Here is a 16,975-nt window from a genome sequence, read left to right as displayed (position 1 = left end):
ACTTTGTGGTTACCCAGATAATCCAGGAAAATCTCCCCATCTCCAAGTCCTTAATTTAATTACATCAGCAAAGTCCCTTTTGCCACGTAAAATAACAGTCACAGGTTCCAGAAATTAGGACATGAACATCTTTGTACCAAAATGAGAAGCTTTGGGTGGTACCCAGATGGGATACTGTGTATCTCCTTATGTTGCTCCTATCATCTTGATCTGTAGAATCTATGGCAAAAGTTTTCTGACCCTGAGATGTGGCTTTTGAGATATTAGAAGTACTGACTCCACGGATGGTAAAAAAACAAACAAAACAAAAAAACCTCACTACACTGCCTGGATCTTCAGCAGAACATGTTTGACAGGTGATGCATCCTAATCTCCAGTTTCTCACGTGCTAAGCTGGCTTGATGGTACCTTTAAATTGATCCTTCTATCTTCTTTGCCAGCTCCTCCTTTCTTTCCTCCAGATATTCAGGGTTCCTCTACGCAAGGATCTAGGCCCACTTCTCCTCTCAGTCCATACGCTTTTCCTTGTCAGTGTCATCCCCTCTCATGTCTTTAAGCATCCTTGATATGCTAACAACATCAAAATGTATATTTCAAGCCCAAATCTCCCTTCTAAACTCCAGACCTTTATATCCAATAACTTATTTTATATCTCCACTTCCATGACACACTGTCATCTTAACATATTCAAAAGTGAACTTGGGAAAATGACAAGTGTTGGTGAGGATGTGGGGAAATTTGAACCCTTGTACATTGCTGGTAGTAATGAAAAATGGTTCAGCCGCTATGGAAAGCAGTTTGGTGGTTCCTCAAAAAGTGAAAAAGAGAATTGACATATGACCCAGCAATTCCCCTTATAGGTATATGCCCAAAAGAATTGAAAGCAGGCACTCAAACAAGTCCTTATACACAAATGTTCACAGCAGCAATAATCACAATAGTAAAAAAAAAAAGGAAACAATCCAAATGTCCGAAAATGGATGAATGGATAAAAAAGCTGGTAGATACATACAATGGAATACTATTCGGCCATAAAAAAGAAAGAAATACTGACACATGCTACAGCTTGGATGAACCTGGAAAATGTTATGCTATGTGAAAGAAAACAGACACAAAAGGTCACATGTTATATAACTCAATTTATATGAAATATCCAGGATAGGTAAATCCATACAAACAGAATACAGTGTGGTGGTTGCCAAGGGCAGAGTGTTGGGTGGGTGGGTGGAGCTGGCGGGGGAAAATGAGAAGTAACTGCTTAATGGGTATGGGGTTTTATTTTGAAGATGTGGTACATATATACAATGGAATACTACTCAGCCATAAAAAAGAATGAAATAATGCCATCTGCAGCAACATGGGTGGACCTAGAGATTATCATACTAAGTGAAGTGGGTCAGAAAGAGAAAGACAAATACCATATGACACCTCTTATATGTGGAATCTAAAATATGATACAAATGAACATTTTTTTTTTTTTTGGCCGTACCGCATGGCTTGCAGGATCTTAGTTCCCCAACCAGGGATTGAACCCAGATCACCACAGTGAAAGTGCCAAGTCCCAACCACTGGACCACCAGGGAACTCCCCAATACAAATGAACTTATTTACAAAACAGAAACAGACTCACAGACAAAGAAAACAAACTTATGGCTACCAAAGAGGAAGGGCAGGTGGAGGGATAAATTAGGAGTTTGGGATTAGCAGATACAAACTACTATATATAAAATAAACAACAAGGTCCTACTGTATAGCACAGGGACCTATATTCAGTATCCTGTAATAAACCATAATGGAAAAGAATATGAAAAAGAATATAACTGAGGGGCTTTCCTGGTGGCATAGTGGTTAAGAATCCGCCTGCCAATGCAGGCCCTGGTCCAGGAAGATCCCAAATGCTGCAGAGCAACTAAGCCCATGCACCACAACTACTGAGCTTGCACTCTAGAGCCCACAAGCCACAACTACTGTGCCCACGTGCTGCAACTACTGAAGCCTGCATGCCTAGAGCCCGTGCTCTGCAATGAGAAGCCACAATGAGAAGCCTGCACACTGCAATGAAGAGTAGCCCCCACTCGCCACAACTAGAGAAAGCCCATGCGCAGCAACCAAGACCCAAAGCAGCCAAAAATAAATAAATTTTAAAAAAAAGAATATAACTGAATCACTTTACTGTACATTGGAAACTAAAACAACATTGTAAATCAACTCTACTTCAATCAAAATTAAAATTTTTTTAAAAAGAAGAGAACTTCATATGGGAAAAGAATCTAAAAAAAAAAGAGTGGGGCCTCCCTGGTGGCGCAGTGGTTAAGAATCCGCCTGCCAATGCAGGGGACACAGGTTCAAGCCCTGGTCCGGGAAGATCCCACATGCCGCAGAGCAACTAAGCCCGTGCGCCACAACTACTGAGCCTGTGTTCTAGAGCCCGTGAGCCACAACTACTGAGCCCACGTGCCACAATTACTGAAGCCCACGCGCCTAGAGCCCATGCTCTGCAACAAGAGAAGCCACCGCAATGAGAAGCCCATGCACCGCAATGAAGAGTAGCCCCCGCTCGCTGCAACTAGAGAAAGCCCGTGCACAGCAACGAAGACACAACACAGCCCCACATAAAATATATATATATATTTATTTTTTTAAAAAAGAAAGCATATCGTGCAAGTTCTGGGTCACTCCTTTGAAAAAAAAAAAAGCCGATATATGTCTACGTATAACTGATTCACTTTGCTGTACACCCGAAACTAACACAACACTGTAAATCAACTATACTCCAATAAAAATTTTGTTTAAAAAGACCTTCAATTGCCTTTAATGCTACTCCAAGTTGAGGACAGAAGTGTCACCACTGGATTCAGCAACAGGGAAGTCATTGGGATCCTTGACAAGAGTAATGTCAGTGATGTGGGGCAGAGGGAATCCAGTTTACATGTGCAGAGGTGATATTAGGCCACAGAAATAATGTCAGCTCTTTCAGGAGTTTTGTTGTAGAGAGGAGCATAAAAATGTGGTAGCAGCTGAGGGGAATGTGAGGTAAAGGGAGGGATTTTTTTGTTTTTTAAACAGGAGATACTAGAGAAAGAATGATCCAACAGGGCAGAAGAAATGGATGACTAAGGAAACTGAGAAGGTAATTGTAGGAGCAAAGTCCATCCCGCTGACCTCATTAGTTCTAATAGGTCAGTCAGGTGAGTCTCTTGACTTCTTAGGTATATAATCATATCCATTGAAAGGGAACCCGAAAAAAATTATAGCACTTTTTAAGTAAGTGATCGTCATAAAAGTCAGTACAGTGGTTGGAGGGCATATAGAGGGGCAACTGGTCGACTGACAAAAGTTCTACTTCTTGAGCTGGGTGATGGAAACAGGATTATTTGCTTTTTAATAATTCAATAAGATTCAGTTTTCTGCTTCTGTGTGCTACTTGACAAGAAAAAGACTGATGAAAAACAAGAGAAATTATGAAAAAATAAAATTTTGAGCCTTTCTTTTTAATATTTAAACCTTATACCTATTTGTTTTTCAGCCCATTCTATTAGTAGGGCTGTCAGAACAATTTTCAATAATAACATCCTGTTTTGTTCCAGACTTTAATGGGAATGTTTCTAATGTTTCAATTAAGAATCGCATCTGCTATAGGTATTATGTTAGTGAAATTTTCTTTTATTTCAGACTATAAAGGGCTTTTTCTTAGAAACATGTAAAATTTTATCAAGTGAATTGTTGGCATTTACTGAAATGATCACAGCCCTTCTTTTTTTGGTCCATTAATGTAATGAATTACATGAAAATATTTCCTAATGTTAAATTATCCTTGCATCCATGAGATAAACTCACCTTGATCATGATGGGTTTTTTAAATATATATTTTTATATATCTTTTAATATGGTGCTGAATTTTATTTGCTAGTATTTTGTTTAGAACTTTTGCATCCATATTAATAAGATTGGCTGATAGTTTCCTTTTGTGAGTGTGTGACTGTTCTTATCCAGTTTTGCTATCTCTGTAGAAATAATTCAGAAATTTCCCACCATTTTCTGTTGCCTTGAGGTAGAGATGGCATCGTTCTTTTATTACCTTTTCAATGTGAATATTAGTCTTTTAAGGTTTTCTGCCTCTTTCTCGGTTTAGTTTTGAGTCTTTTCCTAGAAAAAATTTTTTCAGTTTCCATGTGGTTATGTTCTTCTGGTTTTCCTCCGTTCTAAATTCTTTCCTTTACTGCTCCTGAGTCAAAAAATGTGTATGATTTCTACTTATGGAAATGTATTAGGATGTCTGCGGCTCACCACATTATCTATTGTTATGGATGTTATATTAAATTTGAAGAGAACGTAAATTCTTCATTTGGGGGTATGTGATAATCAGGACAGAGTAAGCAATCCTACAGTAATGAATCCCTTTACTATGTCAACACAAGAAAAGTTTACGTCTCTCTCACTCTAAGTCCAACATGTATTGGGTGACTCCAGGGAAGTTCCTCTGCATGTGGTTCTCTGTGTGGTTACTCAGGGATTTGAGCAACTTCATCCAGTGGCTCTGCCACCTCAAGCTATGGCTGTCACACAAAGAGAAGGAAGAGTGTCATAGTGGTATGTCAGCTCTTAAATGCTTTGGCCCAGAATTGATACTTGTCATCGCTGTTATCATTTCATTGGCTATAACTAATCACATTGCTCTTCCTTACAACAAGAGAGCTTTGAAGTCTAGTCTTCTGTTAAGTCCAGGAAGAAGATAAGAACGAAATATGGAGAGCCTAAATATTCTGCTTTTTTTAATTTATCTTTGGCTGCATTGGGTCTTCGTTGCCGTGCACAGGCTTTCTCTAGTTGTGGTGAGCAGGGGCTACTCTTCATTGCAGTGCGTGGGCTTCTCACTGCGGTGGCTTCTCTTGTTGCGGAGCACGGGGTCTAGGCGTGCGGGCTTCAGTAGTTGTGGCGCATGGGCTCAGTAGTTGTGGCACATGGGCTTAGTTGCTCCGCAGCATGTGGGATCTTCCAGGACCAGGGCTCGAACCTGTGACCCGAACTGGCAGGCGGATTCTTAACCACTGCACCACCAGGGAAGTCCCCCAAATATTCTTCACTGTAGAGTACAAAGGTCTATACATGTGTGCATTCAGAGCATAGGAGTTAAAAGCTGGACTGTTGAGCCATACACAGTCTTGCCATTTACTCAGCTGTGTGACCCGAGGCAAGTTACTTACATTTTCCATGACTTGGTTTTCCCATCTGTAAAATGAAGATAGTAACATGCCTGTGCCAGAGGACTGTTACAAGGATTAAATGAGTTCATACTTATAAAGTATTTAGAATAATGCCTGGCACATAGATTTGATAAATAATTAAAATATATAAAATCAACATTTAAAAATATTGTTATTCACATTCTCTGTCTTTACTTTTAATTTACTTTGATTTTTTTAATTTGGTTTGTCCATTTCTGAGAGGTAAGTTTAAGTTTCCTACAATAAAAAAATTCTCCTTGTATTTCTAATAAAATTTGCATTATATTTGTTCCCACTACTATTTGGTATTCTAAAGTTTATGATTGTTACATCTTATTAATTGTATCACTTATAGTTTATAAAATAGCCCAAGTGTCTTTTCTTTTTTGCTGTTAATTTTATTCTTAGTTTTTCAATTCCTGCTTTCTATTTTATCACCTACCTAGTTTATCTTTATCCACCCCTTTATTGAGTGTTGTTTGTTTTAGGTTTGTCTCTCGTAAACAACATAAAACTTGATCTTGTCTCTGAGAAAAATCTTTATCTTTTAATGATGGGATTTAACTCATTCATATCATGGGTATATTTAGTCCTAAAATGTATATTTATTTTTCTTTCCTAACCTGATTTTGCTGGACAGATCAAATTTTCTTTGATCCTTTTTTTTTTTAAACTAGTGGTTTAGCAATTCCACATCTTTTTTTTTATTTCAATAGTAACCATCTTTGAATGCCTGACATACTTAAATGTATATAATCCTAACAACACCAAGATTAGTCAGTATCTATAACCTTTCTCCTTAATAAGACAAGGCACTTGGAATGCTCTACTTCTGTTTTACTCTGCCCACTCCACCCTGAACCTCCTAATGTCTCATTCATTCGTTCAACAATTCTTTACTGAGCTTCAACTACGTGTTGCAATCATCTGGAATTTTATTCACAAGTTGTTAGTACATTAACATTTAACGATTGCATCAAATGCCCCATTAACTTCATCACTGACTATTTGAGATTTTTTTTTTTTTTGGCTGCACCACGCAGCATGCTGCAGGATCCTAGTTTCCCAACCAGGGATCGAACGTGTGCCCCTGCAGTGGAAGAACAGAGTCCCAACCACCGGACCACCAGGGGAGTCCCGGTGATTATTTGATCTTAACTGATACATTTCCTGATTTATTGGTTCATTGCTTGTAGAGGATATTACTGTTTTTATGCTTTGCATCTATTTCTTCTTCTTCCATTAACTGAACCCCGGTTTTCCTCTGGAGACCCGCAGCTCTCCCAGTCTCAGTCTATTTGCTTTGGGTGGACCTCATTCTACCTGCTCCCTACCCAGTCCTAGGGTAGCCACATGACTAAACAGCTGATCAGAGTACTGTAAGCCGTTAGCCAGATTAATCGGTTCAGTGATGGTCAATATGAGTCAATGAGAATCAGGCCTAAGACTTGTTTCTAATTTAGAAGAAGATTCTATTTCTTATCTTTAACCTTGGAGGATAAAAGCCTGGAGTTAATGGAAGTTAGCCAGTGGAAAATGACACCAACATGAAGAAGAGTACTCCTGAAACATGAAGAGAAACTAGGACTAATGACTTTGTTTGAACGTCTGGAACCAGCCATACCCAAAGCTTGCCCCTTTTTTTTTTAATTAAACCAAAGGCTATGTTACCATGAATTTATTTTTTATCTTCTTGAAGTAAATCCTTGACTTTTTTTTTTTTTCCCAGAAAGACGGCATGGGTATTATACTTTCAGAATACTCACACAAGGGAAAGTGCTCCAATTCTGGAGACTTGCTGTCTTTGTCATCTCATGTGTCTCCTTGGGAAAAATAAGTAAAACTGATACAGCATTTCACATGATGGCAGTTCAATGTTCGATATGATAGATGTAGGAAAGGAAGAATTTTTAGGTAAGAAAATAGACAAATTTCAATTCAAATTCCAATTCTTCCACTTACTATCTCTGTGATCATCAAAAAATTTCTCAACCTCTCTGAACCTTTCTTCATCCAGAAAACAGAGATGATATTATCTCCCTTGTGAGACTGTTGTATTAATAAGACTATGTATGTAAATTCCCCAGATCAGGTCCTAGCATACACTAAGCACTCAATAATTGGAAGTTTCCTTCTTCTTCCTCTCCTTATGGCTCTTCAATATAAACTAGAATATCACCACAGACAGGAACATTTATTTTAATACATGTCTTAACCCTAAAACCTTAATACAAAACCTTATCAGAGTTTGAAAAGTAACAATAGCATTCGTGATCTTCACAATTATTTTTAAAAGTTGTAGTCCCAAGATGCCACACTTCTAAGATAGCCAAAGTCATGTTGAATTTTTAGTTTTGAGTCATTAAATAATATATCAAATGTGGGTGTATACTGTATGGAATGTACAGAGGACTTTCTCTTTTTTGTGCAGTAAGACCTCAGATGTTAGAAGCCATATGGGGTTCTATCCATTTTCAAATGGAATTAATTTGATGATGCAAAGGGATGAGGAGAGAGATCAGGTCACACATAATCTCCTGAGTCCTCAAGATCTAAATCCACTAAATCTCCCTCCAAAAACACATTAATCTTTACAACATGGTGCCTTCAGTGATCACTCATCTCTGATAACATCCAAATGACTCACATGTAAGAGTCTGTTTACATACAGCTTTACACAAATCTGCTTCATTCCAAATCTGCTTCGATTCTCAATTCCACTTTTAAAAATTACAATTGGGGCTTCTCTGGTGGAGCAAAAGTTAAGAATCCGTCTGCCAATGCACGGGACACGGGTTCGCGCCCTGAGCCGGGAAGATCCCACATGCCGCGGAGCAACTAAGCCCGTGCATCACAACTCCTGAGCCTGCGCTCTAGAGCCCGCGAGCCACAACTACTGAAGCCCTAAAGCACGCGCGCCTAGAGCCCGAGCTCCGCAACAAGAGAAGCCACCGCAATGAGAAGCGTGCACACCACAATGAAAAGTAGCCCCCGCTCGCTGCAACTAGAGAAAGCCCACATGCAGCAACGAAGACCCAACGCAGCCATAAATAAATAAATAAAAATTAAAAAAAAAACTTACAATTGGAAACTCTGTTTATCATTTGAACATCTTTGCTTCAACACGTTACTCCAAAAAACGCTGGCTTATGGTCATTTCAAACACATTGAGCAAAACAAGCCCCGTTAGTATTGGTCATGACAAAGCCTTCTACTTGCTGTGCATTATAACTTGCCTGAAGTCACACAGGCAGTGACAGAGGGGGGCCAGAATCCAAGACCTCACTTAACCCAGAGAATTTTTCATCTCCACGTACCACAAAATTTCAAAAAAAAAAATGGACTAAGGAACCCAAAGGATTTATTCCTTTTTTTAGTTTCTTCAGGTTTCTAGACTTCTTTGACTTTGGGCTCTGAGTCATATGGAAACCTCCTAGTCCATTATTGAGAAGTAATTATGAAAGCACCCAATACCATCTGAAGGACCCAAGACATTCTAAACCCAGGGAGCATGATTTACAAAAGACAATGCGAATGCTGCTCCCTGGAGTTGTGCACTATAGCATTCCTGCTCAAGTTAATAAAGCAAACAGTGTGAGAAAATGCCACTATTAGGAAGTGCTGGCTATTCAGATTTTTAGGACGAGAGAGACTACCTTACAGCATGAGAAACAACTGTGCTTGAAGAAACAGGGCCCATTGCCTGGGCACACTTGGTTTCCCCCGGTGTCTGCTGTCTTAATGTTTGCTCTGTACTGTTTAAACAGGCGTTATCACCCCTCTCATTCAATGCAACTAGTCATTCCTCCTACAAGTCAAATAGCATTTGCTGGGGCTGCAGAAAGCAAAGCCAGTACCATTTGTCTAATTAATGATCTCTGAAGCTTCTATGAAAGGGTATCACTGAGTCTGCATCAGGGAAAGTAAGCAAACTTGATGATTAACATCCCTTCTCCTTTGTTTCTCCAACTGAGCTCAAGATAGTGTGGCCAAGCTTTCACAATCATCAGGAAGATTCTGAAAGACTCTAAAAGTGACCACTTGGAAGAGCCAAGAGAGGAAGGTATACCATTCAGACAGACAAGGAATGCCACTCCTGGAGTTCCAGAGTCAGAAAGGAGAGACAGAAAAATCCTATCTACGTGGCATTAATACCCCAGACCCCAGCCCGGAAGAGGTTAGTTGGGGGCACATTTTCTTAGGTGCCAGATATTAGAAGACTTTATAGACTCTATTACGACAGAAGTTAATCCAAAAAGTCCCAGTCCTTCCCTAGAGAGAGAGGGGCAGCCATGCCCTTAATCTACCTTTAGTCATCACCGGGGGCTCTGGTTTATGTGTTACATAACATTTTCCTCAGAGGGCAACAAAGCCACTGATAATCAGATGCATTAATAACTTGGATGTGACCTGCTAAGTAGGTGTTTGATACACAGAAGAGGCCAAGAGGACTCACACCAAAGCATGGCCAGGAAAAGGAAGCCTCAGAGAACCCCGAGCAGCCTTTGTACTCTGTGGATGATATGGGTAAATACAGGTCACACAGCCACTTAGCAAGTTCAAAGCCACTTCAAAACACCACTGAGAGCCTCTCTCTCATCAGCTCCTGCACAGCGAGCTGTTCCACTCCTTCCTCTACAGACTGTGGTCGTGCTCACCCTATTGAGAGTCATGGAGATACACTCCCAGGTGTGCACCTGGACAAAGGCAAAGAAGAGGAAGTTCCACACGTGGCCCTCCTCTCTGCCAGCTGGCCCACATGTGCAGCAGACATGGTTATTGTTTGCCTCTGTAATAAAGTCATTGAATAAATTTTGTAGAGCTTTAAATCAGCTTCATATAAGTGTCACCAGGCAACTCCTCCAAGAAAGGTAGGGGGGATGGTGACGTACAGAATTCCAGGGACACAGTAAAAAGACCAGTGTGTTGCTTGAAAAGGCCTTGCACTGGAAATGCTATGAAGTCTCAATCTTTGCACTAACCTTGAAATCCATTCAATACAACAGTCTTGGAAGAGGCCTAAGCAAGTGAGGGGTCCTTAAACCAGTGGTCCCCGAACTTTGCTCTTCATGAGAACCACTTGGGAAGCTTTAAACATCCTGATGCCCAGTGTGCACCCCATACCAATCGGAATGTCTGGAGGTGAGAGCCGGGCATCAGTGTTTTTTTTTAAAGATTTAAAGATCCCTAGGTGATTCCTATGTGCATCAAAGTTTGGGAACCACTGCTTTAAGTTTAAGCTTTATTAGCTTCAGGTAAGGCTGCCTCTGGAAATGGAGCATAGTTTTCATTCACTTATTTAACATTTGTGGAACAACTGCCACATTCCAAGCACTGTATCCCCAGCACTTGGCATTGTGCCTGACACGTAGCTGGCGATCACTAAATGCTTGCTGAATGTATCAATGAACACTACATAGGCAGCCTCTCCTGTTTCACAGAGGAGACTGGTTGTACACTAGATCTGGAATTCTCCAGTTTTTCTTTTCCTTTACATGTGTCAGCTTTTAAAGGAACACTGGTTTTAACCCCAAGATAAAGATCCTTCATGGCTCCACCATATATATTAGGTGGTCCCTATGGATTCTAGATACAAAAGATGTCAGCCAGCAGGCCTCCTGAAATGTAATGAAATATCTTTTTCATCTATTGTCCTCTTTGTTTTCTTGGAAATGAATCTATGTGGAGAAATACTGAGTATATCTGACTATAGAAATTTCAAAAGCAATCTGTAAGGATTCTCACTTACCTGCTAAAACTTTGGCAACTTCATCTCCTCTGACTCTTTCCCCATGTTACAGGGTCTCAAAATTCAACTCACACTGTGGGATGAATTGGGAGATTAGGATTGACATATACACACTAATATGTATAAAACAGATAACTAATAAGAACTGCTGTATAAAAAAATAAATAAAATTCAAAAAAAAGAAGGTACCTTATAATAAATTCAGGTTTAACTAAAATTATATTTGACCTTAAAAAAAAAATTCAACTCACACGGTTACTCAGATGTGGAGAGAAAAAGTAACAACTTCATTTTGTTACCATAACAAATCTGATATTTCTGTGGATCCCCATCTGTTAGTAGCAGGAAAATTAAAAAACCAAAGATCCAATTCTGTTTAAATTCACTCTGGTCCAATAATTTAAATAGGCCCTTCAAGACTGTGCAATCTTTCACTAAAAAAAAAATTTTAAAGGCTGGGTGTCTTACAAACTGCCTCCTAAGATGTTGTCCAGGTGTGGAGAGGAGGGGTGTAGCTGAGACCTCATGGTGGATGTGAAGATTATGTTCTTTCCAACTCTGACCTCTTAGCTTCTGGAGTGCTTGTGCTTCACCATCATTTGAGGTTGTGTCCTACAGCTTCTGTAAATTCAGGATTTTGTCTCTTTGGGCTTGGGTCAGGCTCCATAGTGCTCCCTGAGTGACTTGGCCTCATCTCAGCTCCCACTGGCAACAAACCCTTGAGTCTCCTACATGCACATCATTCCTCCAGCCTCCTGGACCAGGGCCTCCCCTCCCTCCAGTCTCTGCTGTGGCATCACCATGTTCTGCTACAGCAGGCCTGTTAGCATCTCCACTTGCTCTCAGAGCCTCCCTCTGCAGGTGGGATGTAGCCAAGCCCTCAGCTGGAGGTGCTTTCCTTACAAGGTCCCATAAGAAGAGTGGGGACAAGCATTTATCTGATGTCCTTAATCGTCACGGGGGATGGGCAACAGTGGAAGGGAGCTTGCTGTTGGGCCTGCATTTAACTGCAAGGAGCTATCTACCCACAGAGGGACCTATACACCTCTTATAGTTATGTAAGTCTCAAGACAGCCCCAAATCTCTGACTAGCATGTAACTTGGAGAAGTGAAAATATATCATTTCAGGAGAAGTGACATGGACTCTGACTTTTGGAAATTAATGGAATAAACGTCTATTAACTAGCTCTGTTTTCCTCCTGTCTTGAATTGTCAACTTTTTAGTCCCACTGAGCACAGTGCTTAACACATGGCAAGTTCAACACATTACAACGTAACAGGGCATGAATGAATGAGAAGTGTTCATCCACAATTCAGTTTCTCTCTTACTGGTTCAGTAAACTCCAACAAAGCACTTACTGATCATATACTGGACGTTTATCCCTGAGTAAAGATGTGACAAGAGACCTGTGTTTTATGAACATCCATTTTCTCTCACAGAAGACTAAATCCTCTGCCACTAAATTACTTCAAGGCTCAACAGCAATGTTAACAGAAATCAACCTGAGCACGTAGGGTAAGAGAACTGGTCCAGAGTGATGGTACCGGGTAAAAAGAATTGAGCTCAAATTTCAGAGCCAGAAACGAAACAGATTTTAACCAAAGGTAAGTATTTCCCAAACTCAGGAGGTGGCAAATAAACTCATGGCAGCTCCTCTGTGGTAGAAGTAGACACAGATAAAAATCACTAGACCAGGGCTTCCCTGGTGGCGCAGTGGTTAAGAATCCGCCTGCCAATGCAGGGCACACGGGTCGAGCCCTGGTCTGGGAAGATCCCACATGCTGCGGAGCAACTAAGCCCGTGCGCCAAAACTACTGAGCCTGCGCTCTAAAGCCTGTGAGCCACAACTACTGAGCCCACGTGCCACAACTACTGAAGCCCGGGCGCCTAGAGCCCGTGCTCCGCAACAAGAGAAGCCACCGCAACGAGTAGCCCCAGCTCGCTGCAACCAGAGAAAAGCCCACGCGCAGCAACAAGACCCAACACAGCAAAAAATAAAATTAATAAAAATTTTTTAAAAATCACTAGACCAACTCAATTCAACTGATGACAATCACAGCAGCTAAAAAAAAACCCTTTCTGCTCCCTCTGCATTTATTTCCAGGAGCAGATGCTCATGGCTTCACAGACAACCCTCTGTGTGTATCCTGCTTCCAATGCCCAGTGTTTCTGTTCTGTTTGGAATTATTTAGGCCTTTAGGCATTAGACTCTCTTCCCATACCTGCCTCCTCCCCACTGTCCAATTGCTTTCTTCTGGTCCTTTATATCCAGAATTGCAAAAGAAAATAAATATCTCAGCTCCCACTGGCTACAAACCCTTGAATCTTTTTCTCATCACTTTTCCAGATGAGAGGTTTGGAGGGGAGGCAAGAGAGGAAGAATTTTTTTTTTTTCCTTGTCAATTAATTTCCATTTCTTTCAAGTCTGAGTAAACTCGGGGCACAGAGCAACCAGGATGATATGATTATGGAAACTATTAATCTTTCCATCAAAGGAGAGCCAACTCGTGGCTACGGAGCAGCTGGCACGTTCCTCCAAAGGGCTTCTGCAGCATGATCCTCCTGGTTTCCTTTGGGCCGTTTAAGTGCTCAGGGCACAATCTGTGGCAACTTCCTAAAAAGATAAAATAATCCTTGAGTGCTTTGTGAGTTGTTCTGGAAAACTGTGTGTTTTCCAGCAACTGCCCTAAAGAAATTGCAAAACCACATTAAAACATGTCCAAATAGAAAAGAAAGAGAAAAGTCTACTAAGATTTTCAGATCACTCAAGACTCATCCAAAAATGTGAAATTTGGATTTTTAAAGACCATTCAGATATCACTTGACGTGGGCAACAAGCAAAGGGGTGCATTTGGCGCAGGAAGTCTCCAAACTGCTTTAAATATTGAATACTATAATCATAAAAATTAAAGTAACTTCTATAAGTCACTTAGGACACACAGGACAGGTACCTGCTTTGTCCAAACGTAAAAAGAAATTAAAGGATTCAATTTGGGGACTTTGTTCCAGGGTCCACAACATCAGCAGATTTTTTTATTTTCCTACCAGTGGTGACAGAATACAGGCTTCTCTGTGATGGAGAAGTTAAAGGACATAAGTTTGCTCCAGTAGAAGTGCTTGCTGACTGGCCATGTGACTGCTTGTTCCTGGGTAGCACCAGTTGCATTGTGAAAAAAGCACACTCATAGGTTTACAAATGCCACCAGCCTTCCCAAATACAGTTCCTAGGAGAGTTAATTTCCAAAGATGCCAAATTCCTCAAATGGTATGGGGTCAGTAGGAGCCATTCAAAACAAAACTACATGATCCTACATCGACTGAGTGACTTTTATATGCACTCCCTTGAACTGTGGACTATGATAAATATCAGTTCCCCACCAACCCACACACCTTGCTTTCAACATACACTCCTTCGCGGAAGCAAGCCCATACTTCAGGAAGTCAAACTCCTCCAGAATACAGAAAGCCTCCTTGTCCTTTCTTCTCACTATCTCGTTGTTGGAGTTTGCATGCACAATGGGCCTGAGCAGGAAATTGTCAGTTCTGTGAAGGGACTATTCCCCAAAATGCTTCAATTTCTCATGTAATCATATAAACCCTGAATGGTAAGGGGGAAAACCCATAAAAGTAATTATAAACAGATCCCGTGATGTCAAAGGAAAAGCAGCTAGAGTTTAATAAGGCTTTCTTTTATTACAATAGACTTGACGTCATTATTTATTATTTCCAATACTAAAACACAAAGACACTTGCTACATTGTAGACTAGGATGAAAAGGACATGTGGACTTTCCTGAGTATTTTAATATCCTCTTATTGACAATAGATAGAAGATCTGAACAAGGACTGGAAACAGGAAATGATTTTAGTGATTTCATTACAGTAATAGAGAAAAGCAGTTCCAATGGCAGAGATTGGCAGATGGTCTCCTAAGGCTCCAACTTCTAAACAGCCTGCAGGTCAACAAGCCCAGTGTTGATACAAGCTCAGTATGTAATTAACTAGGCGTCCTAGTGAGCAGAAATGTTTTTATAAATATATGCTGTAGCCTTAGCAGTGGAACACAGGAAGCTGGTGTTTAAAAGTTAATTTAAAACCATTGCACAGGGAAAGTATTTAGAGGCAGCAAGAGGCATACAGTAAGACTGCAGCTAGAGATGTTGATATGATTTGTACTTGATGTTCTAGTACAAATCACATTTACAATGAAGTATCAAATATGGTGTATTTCACTTAATTTATCTCTAGTGCAAAATAAATGTGGTTGTAGAATTTTCAGATTTTTGAGACTTTTCAGACCTCATTCAAGAAAACCTAAAAAGCTTTGTAATATATTTTGAAATCATAAGTGCGATGCGTCCAGCTTTGTTCTTTTTGCTCAAAATCGCTTTGGCTGGAGTCTTTTATGGTTCCATACAAATTTTAGGATTTTTTTTTCTATTTCTGTAAAAAACTATCTTTGGGATTTTGATAGGGATTGCACTGAATCTGTAGATTACTTTGGGTAGTATGGCCAATTTAACAATATTAATTCTTACGATTCACGATCATGGATGTCGTTCCATTTGTGTTTGCCTTAATTTCTTTCGTCAGTGTTTTATAAGTCTTTAGTGTACAAGTCTTTCACCTCCTTAGTTAAGCTTATTCCTAAGTATTTTATTCTTTTTGATGCTATTGTAAGTGGGATTGTTTTAAAAACAGACATATAGACCAATGGAACAGAATAGAGAGCCCAGAAGTAAACCCATACACATACAACCAGTCTTTGACAAAGGTGTCAGGAATATACCGTGGGGGAAGGATAGTCTCTTCAGTCAGTGGCATTGGGGAAAACTGGATATCCATGTGTATAAGAATGAAAATGAACCCTTCTCTTACATCATACACAAAAATTAACTCAAAATGGATAAAAACATAAATGTAAAACCTAGACTGTAAAAACTCTGAGAAGAAAACATGGAGGAAAGCTTCTTGACAGTGGTCTTACCAATCATTTCTTAGATATGACACCAAGAGCACAGGGTAAAATAGTCAAGTGGGACTACATCAAACTAAAAATCTTCTGCACTGCAAAGGAAACAATCAACAAAATGAAAAGGCAACCTACGGAATGGGAAAAAAATATTTCCAAACCATATATCTGAGAAAGAATTAATATTGAAATAGGGAAATCCTGCAACTCACTAGAAAAAACCCCCACAAATAACCTGATTAAAAATTTGACAAAGGAATTGAATAGACGTTTCTCCAAAGAAGACGTATAAATGGCCGACAGGAATATGAAAAGGTACTCAACATCATTAATCATCAGGGAAATGCAAATCAAAACCAAAATGAGATATCACTTCACACTAGTTAGGGTGGCTATTATACAAGTGTTAGTAACAAAACATAAGGGTTAGTGAGGATGTGGAGAAAAAGGAACCCTTGTACACTGTTGGTGAGAACGTAAACTGGTGCAGCCACTGTGGAAAACAGTATGGAGGTTCCTCAAAAAATGAAAAATAAAACCTAGTCATACCTAGTCAGAATGCTGCACAAATGGAGAGTTTACACTGTTTGCAAACAGAAAGTGACATCTCAATAATATTGGGACAAGTCAATCAGGGTTACTGTGCTCCAGATCAGTCTTATCCTGACAAAGATGGAAAAAAATCATTATTTTAGGAGAAGAGTTGGGGGGTGGGGGATGAATTAACTATTCTCTTAGCTAAGTTACTTATGCTTCAGCAATCTCACTTCTGGGTATCTAACCAAAGGAACTGAAATCAGGATCTCAAAGAGGTTATCTTCACTCTCGTGTTAATTGCAGCATTCTTCACAAAGCCAGGACACAGAGGCAACCTAAATGCCCACGGACAGATGAAGAAAATGTAGCATATACATACAGTGGAATACTATTCAGCCTCTAAAAAGACTGGCATACTGAGACACTGCTTACATCAACTTCACTAACATTCCATTAGCCAAAGCAAAATGACTTTGCCGAGCTCAAAATCAA

At 40.0% G+C, this 16,975-nt stretch overlaps 1 protein-coding gene across 1 annotated transcript in view; it reads right to left on the bottom strand.

Annotated features, from left to right (window-relative positions):
- Window positions 1-11,788, bottom strand: part of TPH1 (tryptophan hydroxylase 1) — a 41,291-nt gene extending 29,503 nt beyond the window's left edge. Inside the window, exon 1 of the mRNA XM_079929258.1 lies at window positions 10,975-11,788. The gene's annotated coding sequence lies outside the window, so the exon portion shown is untranslated. The remainder of the gene's footprint in view (window positions 1-10,974) is intronic.
- Window positions 11,789-16,975: the final 5,187 nt, after the last annotated feature.

This window comes from Stenella coeruleoalba (genome assembly GCF_951394435.1).
Source record: "Stenella coeruleoalba genome assembly, chromosome: 8".
In the NCBI taxonomy this organism is placed as follows: Eukaryota; Metazoa; Chordata; class Mammalia; order Artiodactyla; family Delphinidae; genus Stenella; species Stenella coeruleoalba.
This window is presented reverse-complemented; position numbering and strand designations above follow the sequence as displayed.